The sequence below is a fragment of the Lactuca serriola genome, chromosome 9 (genome assembly GCF_051521515.1).
Source record: "Lactuca serriola cultivar US96UC23 chromosome 9, Lser_US96UC23_V15, whole genome shotgun sequence".
NCBI classification, from domain to species: domain Eukaryota; kingdom Viridiplantae; phylum Streptophyta; class Magnoliopsida; order Asterales; family Asteraceae; genus Lactuca; species Lactuca serriola.
This window is the reverse complement of record NC_136416.1, coordinates 218,925,099-218,937,646: the sequence shown is the minus strand read 5'-3', so window position 1 is coordinate 218,937,646 and position 12,548 is coordinate 218,925,099. Positions and strand designations below refer to the sequence as shown.

Genomic DNA, 12,548 nt, shown 5'->3' with positions numbered 1-12,548 from the left:
TGTCGAGTAAATCTTGAAGAACTTTTGCATATTCAGGAACTTTGGCTAAGGATTCAATAAATGGAGTATTCATCGGAATATCCTTAACTTGTTGCATAAACATTTTATGATCTTGTTCCAAAGGATGCACGCTAGCTTGAGAAGGAAATGGTAAAGGAGGTTGAAAAGCTTGAGCACAAGAATTTTATTTCTTCTCAGACTGAGCCCACATCGTGAGGGTTAAATCCTCACATTGTAAGTTCGGTTTTTTAGCAACATTCTTTTCTTCGATTTTCATCTGCTTTGGTTGTGATTCTAGTTTCTTTGTTTCTTCTTCTAATGCCTCCAAGAACACAGAAATAGTGTCTTCTTCTGTGGTTATGGCCATGACATGTGGTTGTGGTGTATTATCGGGATTTTTAGAAGGAGACCGTTTGTTAACTATTGTACTTAATTGTCTGAGTTGAGCCTCAATATTTTTAATGGGCGCTTGATGATTTCTCATGGTGGCATCAGCAACGTCTTGACATTTTTCAGAAGCTTCCATGAACCTATGAACCATTGACTATAAGTCCAATTTTTTCTCAGGTTGTGGTTGTTTATTTTGGTAAAAGTCTTAGACGCTTTGCCTATATTTTTCTTCTTTTTGTTTCTTGTAATCCTCATACGACAACCATTCCTTCTTTGGCTTTCGGCTAAGGAAAATGTCTTAGTATTATTTCCAAATTCACATTGAACTGTAAGGCGTCTGGGATCTCCCATTTTCCTTTGTATTCCATCCATCATAACCACAGAAATTTGCTCTAAGAAATACCTTGGAGGTTTTCTCTAGTTGTTGGCGAGTGTCGAATAAATCTTTAAGAAATTTTTCATATTCAGGTACTTTGGCTAAGGATTCAATAATTGGAATATTCATCGGAATATCCTTAACTTGTTGCATAAACTTTTTATGATCTTGTTCCAAAGGATGCACTCTAGCTTGAGAAGCAAATGGTAAAGGAGGTTGAAAAGCTTGAGCACAAGAAATTTTTTTCTTCTCAGACCGAGCCCGCGTCGTGAGGATTAAATCCTCACATTGTAAGTTCGGTGTTTTATCAACATTTTTTCTTCAATTTTCATCCGCTTTGGCTCTGATTCTGGTTACCTTGTTTCTTCTTCTAATGCCTCCAAGAACTTAGAAATAGTGTCTTCTTCAGTGGTTATGGCCATGACATGTGGTTGCGGTTAATTATCGGGATTTTTAGGAGGAAACCATTTGTTAACTGATGTAGTTAATTGTCTGAGTTGAGCCTCAATATTTTTAATGGGCGCTTGATGATTTCTCATGGTGGCATCAGCAACGTCTTGACATTTTTCAGAAGCTTCCATGAACCTATGAACCATTGACTATAAGTCCAATTTTTTCTCAGGTTGTGGTTGTTTCTTTTGGTAAAAGTCTTAGACACTTTGCCTATATTTTTCTTCTTTTTGTTTCTTGTAATCCTCATACGACAACCATTCCTTCTTTGGCTTTCGGCTAAGGAAAATGTCTTAGTATTATTAACAAATTCACATTGAACTGAAAGGCGTCCGGGATCTCCCATTTTCCTTTGTATTCCATCCATCATAACCACAGAAATTTGCTCTAAGAAATACCTTGGAGGTTTTCTCTAGTTGTTGGCGAGTGTCGAATAAATCTTTAAGAAATTTTTCATATTCAGGTACTTTGGTTAAGGATTCAATAATTGGAGTATTCATCGGAATATCCTTAACTTGTTGCATAAACTTTTTATGATCTTGTTCCAAAGGATGCACTCTAGCTTGAGAAGCAAATGGTAAAGGAGGTTGAAAAGCTTGAGCATAAGAAATTTTTTTCTTCTCAGACCGAGCCCGCGTCGTGAGGGTTAAATCCTCACATTGTAAGTTCGGTGTTTTATCAACATTTTTTCTTCGATTTTCATCCGCTTTGCCTCTGATTCTGGTTACCTTGTTTCTTCTTCTAATGCCTCCAAGAACACAGAAATAGTGTCTTCTTCAGTGGTTATGGCCGTGACATGTGGTTGCGGTTAATTGTCGGGATTTTTAGGAGGAAACCATTTGTTAACTGATGTAGTTAATTGTCTGAGTTGAGCCTCAATATTTTTAATGGGCGCTTGATGATTTCTCATGGTGGCATCAGCAACGTCTTGACATTTTTCAGAAGCTTCCATGAACCTATGAAGCATTAACTCTAAGTCCAATTTTTTCTCAGGTTGTGGTTGTTTCTTTTGGTAAAAGTCTCAGCCGGTTTGCCTATATTTTTCTTCTTTTTGTTTATTGTACTCCTCATACAACAACCATTCCTTCTTTGGCTTTCAGCTAAGGAGAATGTCTTAGTGTTATTTCCAAATTCACATGGAAGTGTAAGGCGTCTGGGATCTCCCATTTCCTTTCTATTCCCTCCATACTAACCATAGAAATTTGCTCTAAGAAATACCTTGGAGGTTTTCTCTAGTTGTTGGCGAGTGTTGAGTGAATCTTGAAGAACTTTTGCTTATTCAGGAACTTTGGATAAGGATTCAATAGATGGAGTATTCATCGGAATATCCATAACTTGTTGCATAAACATTTTATGATCTTTTTCCAAAGGATGCAGTCTAGCTCGAGAAGGAAATGGTAAAGGAGGTTGAAAATCTTGAGCGCAAGAATTTTATTTCTTCTCAGACCGAGCCCACATCGTGAGGGTTAAATCCTCACATTGTAAGTTCGGTTTTTTAGCAACATTTTTTTCTTTAATTTTCATCTGCTTTGGCTGTGATTCTGGTTGCTTTGTTTCTTCTTCTAATGCCTCCAAGAACACAGAAATAGTGTCTTCTTCTGTGGTTATGGCCATGACATGTGGTTGCAGTTTATTATCGGGATTTTTAGGAGGTAACCGTTTGTTAACTATTGTACTTAATTGTCTGAGTTGAGCCTGAATATTTTTAATGCGCGCTTGATGATTTCTCATGGTGGCATCAGCAACGTCTTGACGTTTTTCAGAAGCTTCCATGAACCTATGAAGCGTTGACTATATGTCCAATTTTTTCTCAGGTTGTGGTTGTTTCTTTTGGTAAAAGTCTCAGCCGGTTTGCCTATATTTTTCTTCTTTTTGTTTCTTGTACTCCTCATACGACAACCATTCCTTCTTTGGCTTTCAACTAAGGAAAATGTCTTAGTGTTATTTCCAAATTCACATGGAAGTGTAAGGCGTTCGGGATCTCCCATTTTCCTTTGTATTCCCTCCATCATAACCATAGAAATTTGCTCTAAGAAATACCTTGGAGGTTTTCTCTAGTTATTGATGAGTGTCGAGTAAATCTTGAAGAAAGTCTTCATATTCAGGTACTTTCGCTAAGGATTCAATAATTGGAGTATTCATCGGAATATCCTTAACTTGTTGCATAAACTTTTTATGATCTTGGTCTAAAGGATGCACTCTAGCTCCAGAAGCAAATGGTAAAGGAGGTTGAAAAGCTTGAACACAAGAAATTTTTTTCATCTCAGACCGAGCCCGCGTCGTGAGGGTTAAATTCTCACATTGTAAGTTCAGTGTTTTAGCAACATTTTTTTTCTTCGATTTTCATCCGCTTTGGCTGTGATTCTAGTTGCTTTGTTTCTTCTTCTAATGCCTCTAAGAATTCAGAAATAGTGTCTTCTTTAGTGGTTATGGCCATGACATGTGGTTGCGGTTTATTATCGAGGTTTTTAGGAGGTAACCATTTGTTGACTAATGTAGTTAATTGTCTGAGTTGAGCCTCAATATTTTTAATGCGCGCTTGATGATTTCTCATGGTGGCATCAGCAACATCGTGACATTTTTCAGAAGCTTCCAAATTTTTCTCAGGGTGTGGTTGTTTCTTTTGGTAAAACTCCCAGCCGGTTTGCCTATAGTTTTCTTCTATTTGTTTCTTGTACTCCTCATACAACAACCATTCCTTCTTTGGCTTTCGGGTAAGGAAAACGTCTTAGTGTTATTTCCAAATTCACATGGAAGTGTAAGGCATCCGGGATCTCCCATTTTCCTTTGTATTCCCTCCATAATAACCATAGAAATTTGCTCTAAGAAATACCTTGGAGGTTTTCTCTAGTTGTTAGCGAGTGTCGAGTAAATCTTGACGAACTGTTGCATATTCAGGAACTTTGGCTAAGGATTCAATAAATGGAGTATTCATCGGAATATCCTTAACTTGTTGCATAAACGTTTTATGATCTTTTTTCCAAAGGATGCACTCTAGCTTGAGAAGGAAATTGTAAAGGAGGTTGAAAAGCTTGAGCACAAGAATTTTATTTCTTCTCCGACCGAGCCCACGTCGTGAGTGTTAAATCCTCAAATTGTATGTTCGGTGTTTTAGCAACATTTTTTTCTTCGATTTTCATCTGCTTTGGCTGTGATTCTGGTTGCTTTGTTTCTTCTTCTAATGCCTCCAAGAACACAGAAATAGTTTCTTCTTCTGTGGTTATGGCCATGACATGTGGTTGCGGTTTATTATCGGGATTTTTAGGAGGTAACCGTTTGTTAACTAATGTAGTTAATTGTCTGAGTTGAGCCTCAATATTTTTCATGGGCGCTTGATGATTTCTCATGGTGGTATCAGCAACATCGTGACATTTTTCAGAAGCTTCCATGAACCTAGGAAGCATTGACTCTAAGTCCAATTTTTTCTCAGGTTGTGGTTGTTTCTTTTGGTAAAAGTCCCAGCCGGTTTTCCTATATTTTTCCTCTTTTAGTTTCTTGTACTCCTCATACGACAACCATTCCTTCTTTGGCTTTCGGCTAAGGAAAATGTCTTAGTGTTATTTCCAAATTCACATGGAAGTGTAAGGCGTTCGGGATCTCCCATTTTCCTTTGTATTCCCTCCATCATAACCATAGAAATTTTCTCTAAGAAATACCTTGGAGGTTTTCTCTAATTGTTGACGAGTGTCAAGTAAATCTTGAAGAAATGTTTCATATTCAGGTACTTTCGCTAAGGATTCAATAAACGGAGTATTCATCGGAATATCCTTCACTTGTTGCATAAACTTTTTATAATCTTGTTCCAAAGGATGCACTCTAGCTCGAGAAGATAATGGTAAAGGAGGTTGAAAAGCTTGAGCACAAGAAATTTTTTCTTCTCACACCAAGCCCGCGTCGTGAGGGTTAAATCCTCACATTGTAAATTTGGTGTTTTAGCAAAAAAAGAAATTTCTTCGATTTTCATCCGCTTTGGCTCTGATTCTGGTTACTTTGTCTCTTCTTCTATTGCCTCCAAGAACTCAGAAATATCGTCTTCTTCAGTGGTTATGGCCATGACATGTGGTTGCGGTTTATTATCGGGATTTTTAGGAGGTAACCGTTTGTTAACTAATGTAGCTAATTGTCTGAGTTGAGTCTCAATATTTTTAATGGGTGCTTGATGATTTCTCATGGTGGCATCAGCAACATCGTGACATTTTTCAGAAGCTTCCATGAACCTATGAAGCATTGACTCTAAGTCCAATTTTTTCTCTGGTTGTGATTGTTTCTTTTGGTAAAAGTCCCAGCCGGTTTGTCTATATTTTCCTTCTTTTTTTCTTGTACTCCTCATACAACAACCATTCCTTCTTTGGCTTTCTCCAAACTTCATCATAGCGGTCTCTACTAGAGTAGCAAACTTGAGCTTTTGTATTTCCGTTTTCATCTAGATGGCAATCTTTTGTCAAATCTGGCCCATTGCAATTTTCATAACCCATACATATTGGATGTATGGATTGGTCCACCTTCGTCATTCTACGATCCATGTTGCTCAACATTGCCAAAATAGCTTCCATGTCTTTTGAAGCACCATCTTCGATTTCCCTAGCTCGGTTATTAAGAGGGTTGTGGTACTCCCATGAATGCTTTGAAAATTCTTTGATTAGTTCCTTAATTTCAGCAGAATTCTTCTGTGTTAAGGGTCCTTGAGAATCAAGGAGTTGCCTTGTCGTTACATTCATCCCATCATAGAAGATTGAGACTTCTTCTTGCTTGTTTAGATCATTTTTGGGACAATTCCTTATTAACCCTTTATATCGCTCTCATGCCTCATAAAAACACTCCTCTACTTGTTGCTCGAAATTGGATATGGCTTTCTTAAGTTTAGAAACCTTGGATGGTGGGAAAAATTATTGGATGAATTCTTCACGTATCTATGCCCAAGTGGTGTGTGTGCCTAGTGGAAGTGCCTTCAACCCATCTTTTGTTGGTCCATTAAAGGTAACAGGAAGCATTCTCAACAACATCGTCTCTCATGGTACATTAAGAATATTGAAATAATCGGCGATGTCATTGACTTCATCGAGGTGTTTGTATGCATCTTCATGATCTTTTCTGAAAAATGAAATATCCTTTAACTCGAAAAGGATGTGTCCCTTGAGCTCGAAGGTAGAAGTAACAGGAATTGCGGATTGCACAAGTCCTGGACTGGTGTCCTCACGTATTCTTTTCTTGTATGCCTCCATCGTCATGTTAGCAATGTTCATCATGTTGTTTTTAGGCTCGCTTTCGAGTTCGCTACTTTGTCTGTTTCTTTTTGGTGCTCGTAACCATCTTCCTCTTTGTTAGGAGTTTCTCAAAGCTCTCGAATGTGCTTTCGTTATTCGTCTTGTTGCTTGGTCTTCTTATGTACTTGTCCGTCTTTTTATGAAAAGTTGACTCTGGATCTTCAAGTGGTGGTGTCAATGGTGTGTTTGATCTTTGGGTCATATACTACTGAAACAAAAACAAAAATAAAAATATAAAAATAAACTAAAACTAAATAAATAGACCTACTGATTGATTACCATAACGTACTAATAATTGCCACCTCATGGTATAGCAGATAAACTAAAATAGAAAGCAAAAATGAAATAAAATCTGAGATATCAGATCTTACGTCGTCAGCTTTAAGAGCTCACGTCGTGAGTTCAATATTTCTGAAAAATTAACTAGTGCTAAAAAAATAAATTTTTGCAGGTTTTACCCTCCAAAAGGATCGATTAATCTAAAACAATTAAATTAAAAACTAAAATAGTAGTTCCCTGGTAGCTACGCCAAAAAATTGATGCATAAAATTATACCTACTAGTTTTAACCAAGTAATTAACTAATTATTACGTGTAAGGCAGTGAACTTAATTGCAAATAGTATAACATGAATAGTCGGGAATCGAACACATGGAACAAATCTAGTATATTAAAGTAACTACTAAAAGTTAATCTAAAAGCAAACAATAATTAAAAATGGGTTTTATCTGATTTTCCAAGTTCAAAAAAACTTCAATTCTCTACTAAAAACGGTTTTACTCAAAATATTAAAAACAGTTTTGTTTACTTTCGAATCCACCTTTTTCCTATGGTTAATTACTATTTATGGATTAATAAAGTTGGTTTCCAATTATTATGTAATTAGCAATTTTGGTCCAATATACTAATATTTTCACTATTTCATGTACTACTATGTATGGTCATACACAAGCAAACACAAGATTAGTTATTAATTATAATTGAGCTATGTAAGATTTATCTAAGGCAATTAAGCAAACACAATTATGGTCATAATTATGTTCTCCAGCACAGCTAAGTTTGTTACTTTTATTACTTGATCTAGATGTGTTCACTCCTAGCTCTGGCAATTTAATAGTCACTAAATTAGTAAGTAAACAAGTTCATGTAATTTAATGGTCACTAAGCTAAACTAAACTTGAATTTTAGCAACAAAGTCACAAACTTTAACATGCTAGGTAGTGATAATCAAACACAAGCATAAATCCAACTTTATAAAATCAAATAAATAGTAAACTAAACCATACATCTAAGGTTTCATCTAGCTAAACGAAAGTAAACTAATTCAGCTATTCATAACTGAAATCAAGCACACAAATTCATAAGAAATTGACATGATTCAAGTAATACAAACTGAGTGTAATGATTTGATCTTCAAATTCTTAATCTTTAAGCAAGCTCTCCTTCCGAAGGATGTTTTTCGTAGGTTTGTCACCTCTAACTTTGAGTATCTAAGAATACCCTTCCTCCCAAAAGCTTCTGTAATCGTTAATGTAATGAATATTTATAGTTTTCCAAAATACATGGCTCACGTTCTGAGAATTGACACCTCATGCGGTGAGCTCGGTAGATATTTGTATCGTGCAAGGATTCTGCCTTCCATGTACTAATGTTCTAGAAGTTCCCACCTCACGTCGTGAGAATTGATGTCTTATGTCTTGAGCTTGGTATTTAACTAAAATCTTCTCTTTTTTTTAGCTCCAATCCTTCAAAGTTCCAATGCTTTTCACTTCTAGTCCTTATTCTTCAAGAGTGTCTTTATTAGCTGCAATATATAAATTATTTCAATAAGTATCACATAGCTTTGCAATTAACGAAAATATTACTTAAAATGTATTAAAATATTGCCTAAAAATATGTACAGATATGACAATCTCAAAAATCGAAAACAAATCTTAGAATAATCAATGGTGATGGTTGGGTTGGTTGGTAGGAGCATGGTGATAGGTTGTAATACTTGTAGGTTAAGGGTGGTGGTGGCTGGTAGTGGTGGTTGGTGGGTGGTAAGTGATGGTTGATGGGTGGTGGATGGTGGTTGGCGGTGGTGATGGTGATGGTAGTTGGTAGGTCGTAGTGGGTGATGTTTGGTGTAGCATGGTGGTCGGTGATGGTTGTGTTGGGTGGTAGGTGGAGATGGTAGTGGTGGTGGTGGTGGGGGTGCTTGGTTGTGGGTGGTGTGTGGGGTTGGTGGTTTTTGTAAGTGTTTTTTGATTTATGTAATTATTATTTTATGTTTTTAATTTAACAAAAATAATATTCTCAAATTTGTTCTTAGTATTTTCAAATCCAATAATTATTGTTGTTTGAATATATTTCTCTCTCTCTCCCTCTCTCTCACTCTCTCTCTCTCTCTCTCTCTCTATATATATATATATATATATATATATATATATATATATATATATAAGTAAGTTCAAATAAAAACAGTAAATACTGTGAGAACGTAAAAACACTATGTTTATGTTATTATTCTCTAATGAATTTTGTATATGTGTATTGTTGAAGTAATTTTAATATAAATACTAACTTTTGATTAGTCATATATTCATTACAATGTTATTATTCTATTATAAACTTATGTGTGTGCATTTTTGTAGTAAATTTTAATTTTAATTTTAACCTTTGACTATTCATTTATTCTTTGCTAAATAATCACATAAAGTTGTCGATACAAAATTCATTGCAGAATAACAACATAAAATGAGTGTTTTTACATTCTCACACTATTTACTGTTTTTATTTGAATTGTGCCCTATATATATATATATATATATATATATATATATATATATATATATATATATATATATATATATATATATATATATATATATATCTTCCTATTCTAATAAATAAATAGGTTTATTCTCCTTTTGACAACTATGATAATATTAAAACTCCTTATTAATATCATGTCATTTATCATGCCGCTTGTCACCATAGTAATTATCTATTTTAAATTATAAATTTAAATTTTTAACTCTAATTATATTAAATTTTAAATTTTAATTTTCAAATTTTAAAATTTTTAACTTTAATTGTATTAAATTAATAACGTTAGATTAAAAAATAAAATAAAATTATTACATATTATAAGATGATATAACTTCATTTATTTACTTGAATCAAAATTTATAATTTATATAACTAAAAAATATCTTTTAAGTAATCATTTATTTAAAATAATTGATTAATAATTTTGATTTTTTAATATGAAAGTTTAACTAATTTTATAACCGTGATTCTCACGGGTTATATATATATATATATATATATATATATATATATATATATATATATATATATATATATATATAACCGGTCGGAACCGGAACCCGATGGAACCGGGACCGATAATACAATTTCGTCAATTTTTGGAACCGGGACCCAGTAAGAACCGGCCCAAAACCGGGAACCGGACCAGATAACTCACTTAAACTTTGAAAGTTGTATAACTCACTCAATTTAACTTTTTTTACATGAATCTTTTTCCTACATGTAGATTATGATTTGTAGTTAAGTTTAAACTATAAAAACGCTTGATTTGGTGTAACATCCCAAATCAGGTATGCTTCATGAAACCCTAATCTTTGGGAGATTGTAAATTTTTGGTCCCTAAACGAAAAGAGAGGATGATAGGTATGCGGGGCATACTGGGGTGTACGCTCAGCGTACTCGTGCGCTTATTGATCGCGGAGGATTGCCCGGTACGCGGGGCGTACCAATGTGTAAGCTGGGCGTACTTGGCCCAGACATGAAACCCTAATCTTTTGAGAGCCACCTATTTAAAGACCATTGTGGCCTCTTTTCTGGCCACCATTTCCAGAGACTTAACCCCCAAAACCCTAGATCTTGTTCATATAGTAAGAGAGTAAGTTGGAGGGCTTGTTGGTGCAGTCTTGGACTTTTGAGTGAAGAGAAAGCTATGGGAATAGGAGGAGTTAGAGCTCAAGCTTTTGGATCCGAGTTTAGCAGTGGGGAAGACGTCTTTTGGAGGTAAAAAGCTCCAAGCTTTCTCTCTTTTCTGTCGTGTTTTGTTTGGTGATGCTTTAGTGTTTTTTTCCCACAAGTTGATAACTTTATGTGTTGATGAGCTACTAGAACCCGAGATATGTCCCATGTTAGCTCATTAGGGGTTGCTATGTCACAAAAATCTAGTCTTGGTCACTAAGAGCCGACTATGCTTGATTTATGGGCTTTAAAATGTTGGAAATAGAGTGATTTGGGTGTTGGTGACTTTTACAGCCATGCAAAGGCTTAAAGTCACCGACTTTATGGAATAAGAGGCTTAGGGACAGTCAGATCTGAAAGTTAGGCGTGTGTCTTAACCGTTTAAGACCAGAAATCAAAAGGAGTATGAAGGTGGGAGTTGCGCGGGGCGTCATCCCAGTACGCGCAGCATAGGGGGTCGCATTCCCCGATTTTGTGAAGTCGTCGGGTGCGCCCAACGTACAGATTTGGTATGCGCAGCATAACTCGAAGGGTTGACTTTTGTTGACTTTTAGGGTTTAGTCAATGATTGGATCTTTAAACCATAAGAGGGGTAAAATGGTCTTTTATCCTTCTGAGAGAACTTAGAGAGGGATTAGTCTAGCCTTTGAGATTTTTATTGATTAGAGTAATTATTCCATGTGATAAGGCGGAGGCTAGACCAGTATTACCGAGTTCGAGATTTACAGAGTTACACGAGGTGAGTCTTCTCACTATACTTTACTTAGAGTAGTAATTAGATTTATGTGATAGAGTATGTTGTATGCTATTTATATGATGTGATATCTATGTGATTATGTGCTATGTGTGATTCAGAGTTTACAGAGTTAGGACCGAAAGGTCCACAGAGTTAGGACCAGAGGGTCGACAGAGTTATGGGACTGGAGGGTCCCACTAAGACACGTTGACCAGAGGGTCATACAGAGTTATATCCTCAAGTGGCTAATATGTGTTGTATGTGGTATTTTGGGGAAACTCACTAAGCATTTATGCTTACAGTGTTATGTGTTATGTGATTCAGGTACTAGTGACGATCGTGGGAAGGCGTCAGCATGATCCGTACACACAGACAGAGGATTTGATTTGTGATCTTGGGACATGTTTTGTTTGATGAATATTGTTGAACATGAGATTTGAAAATATTGAATGAGTTTTTATATTGTTGAAAAATGAAAAATTGTTTTGAAAATTTACGTCGTTACAAGTTGGTATCAGAGCCTTGGTTTGAGGGATTCGGATGCACCTTCAGGCATATCTGAACTCAAACTGAGGATTTGAAATTTTTTTCACAATAAACCAATTTTTCTAAAAGAGTAAAAGGTTTTGAAACGAACAGAACAGAGCAGTGTGTACAGTCAGCTAGCGCCCGAACGGTGATTTCCCAAAATACCCTTACATTATATGTTATGAGATACGATGTGATATGTTATGCATGCTAGAGTAGGCTAGGTACTCATATTAGGACTAGAGTGGCCTGATTTGTGATGCCTTAGCCTAGGAGATTACTGCTGCTGTGAGATGCCTAAGAGTGAGTAGGTAGCAGCAAAAAGATTACGAGAGGTCTGCTGGAGAGTAGCATGTGCATAGAAAGATTAGAGCACTTGTGATCTGGGATCCTAGGAGGAGGACTTGGGGTGAATACTGATGCGGTGTGGACGGTAGTATAGGGCCCGAACTACTGAAGACATCGGATCAGTGTGTAGTCCAAGTAAGAATCCTTAGGGTACTAGGGAGCAAGTAGGGTTGAGTTATCGAGTGTGAGTACACTCGAGCGAGTCTCTGATATTTTTATGTTGTATTTCAGAGGCATCATGGTTGGGACACGCCACACACTTGAGAGCAGCGGTGTCAGTGATGAGGAGATCCGCGGGTTGATTCATGAGGAGGTGGATACGGCCATCCGAGCTGAGATACAGGAGATGTTTGGGTCTATCAAGACCACGCTGATCGAGACTTCTGATGAGCGATACGCTGCTCTTACTGATGCTGCTTATGTTGCGGCAACCGCAGCCGTCGCTGCTGTCAGACCGTAGGGGGTGA

General features: G+C 36.3%; 1 non-coding gene across 1 annotated transcript; it reads left to right on the top strand.

Annotated features, from left to right (window-relative positions):
* The first annotated feature begins 5,971 nt into the window (after nt 1-5,971).
* On the top strand, nt 5,972-6,078 carry LOC145077579 (small nucleolar RNA R71). Its single transcript, XR_013693320.1, has one exon. It is a non-coding gene; the product is annotated as a small nucleolar RNA R71 (small nucleolar RNA).
* The last annotated feature ends 6,470 nt before the right edge of the window (nt 6,079-12,548 follow it).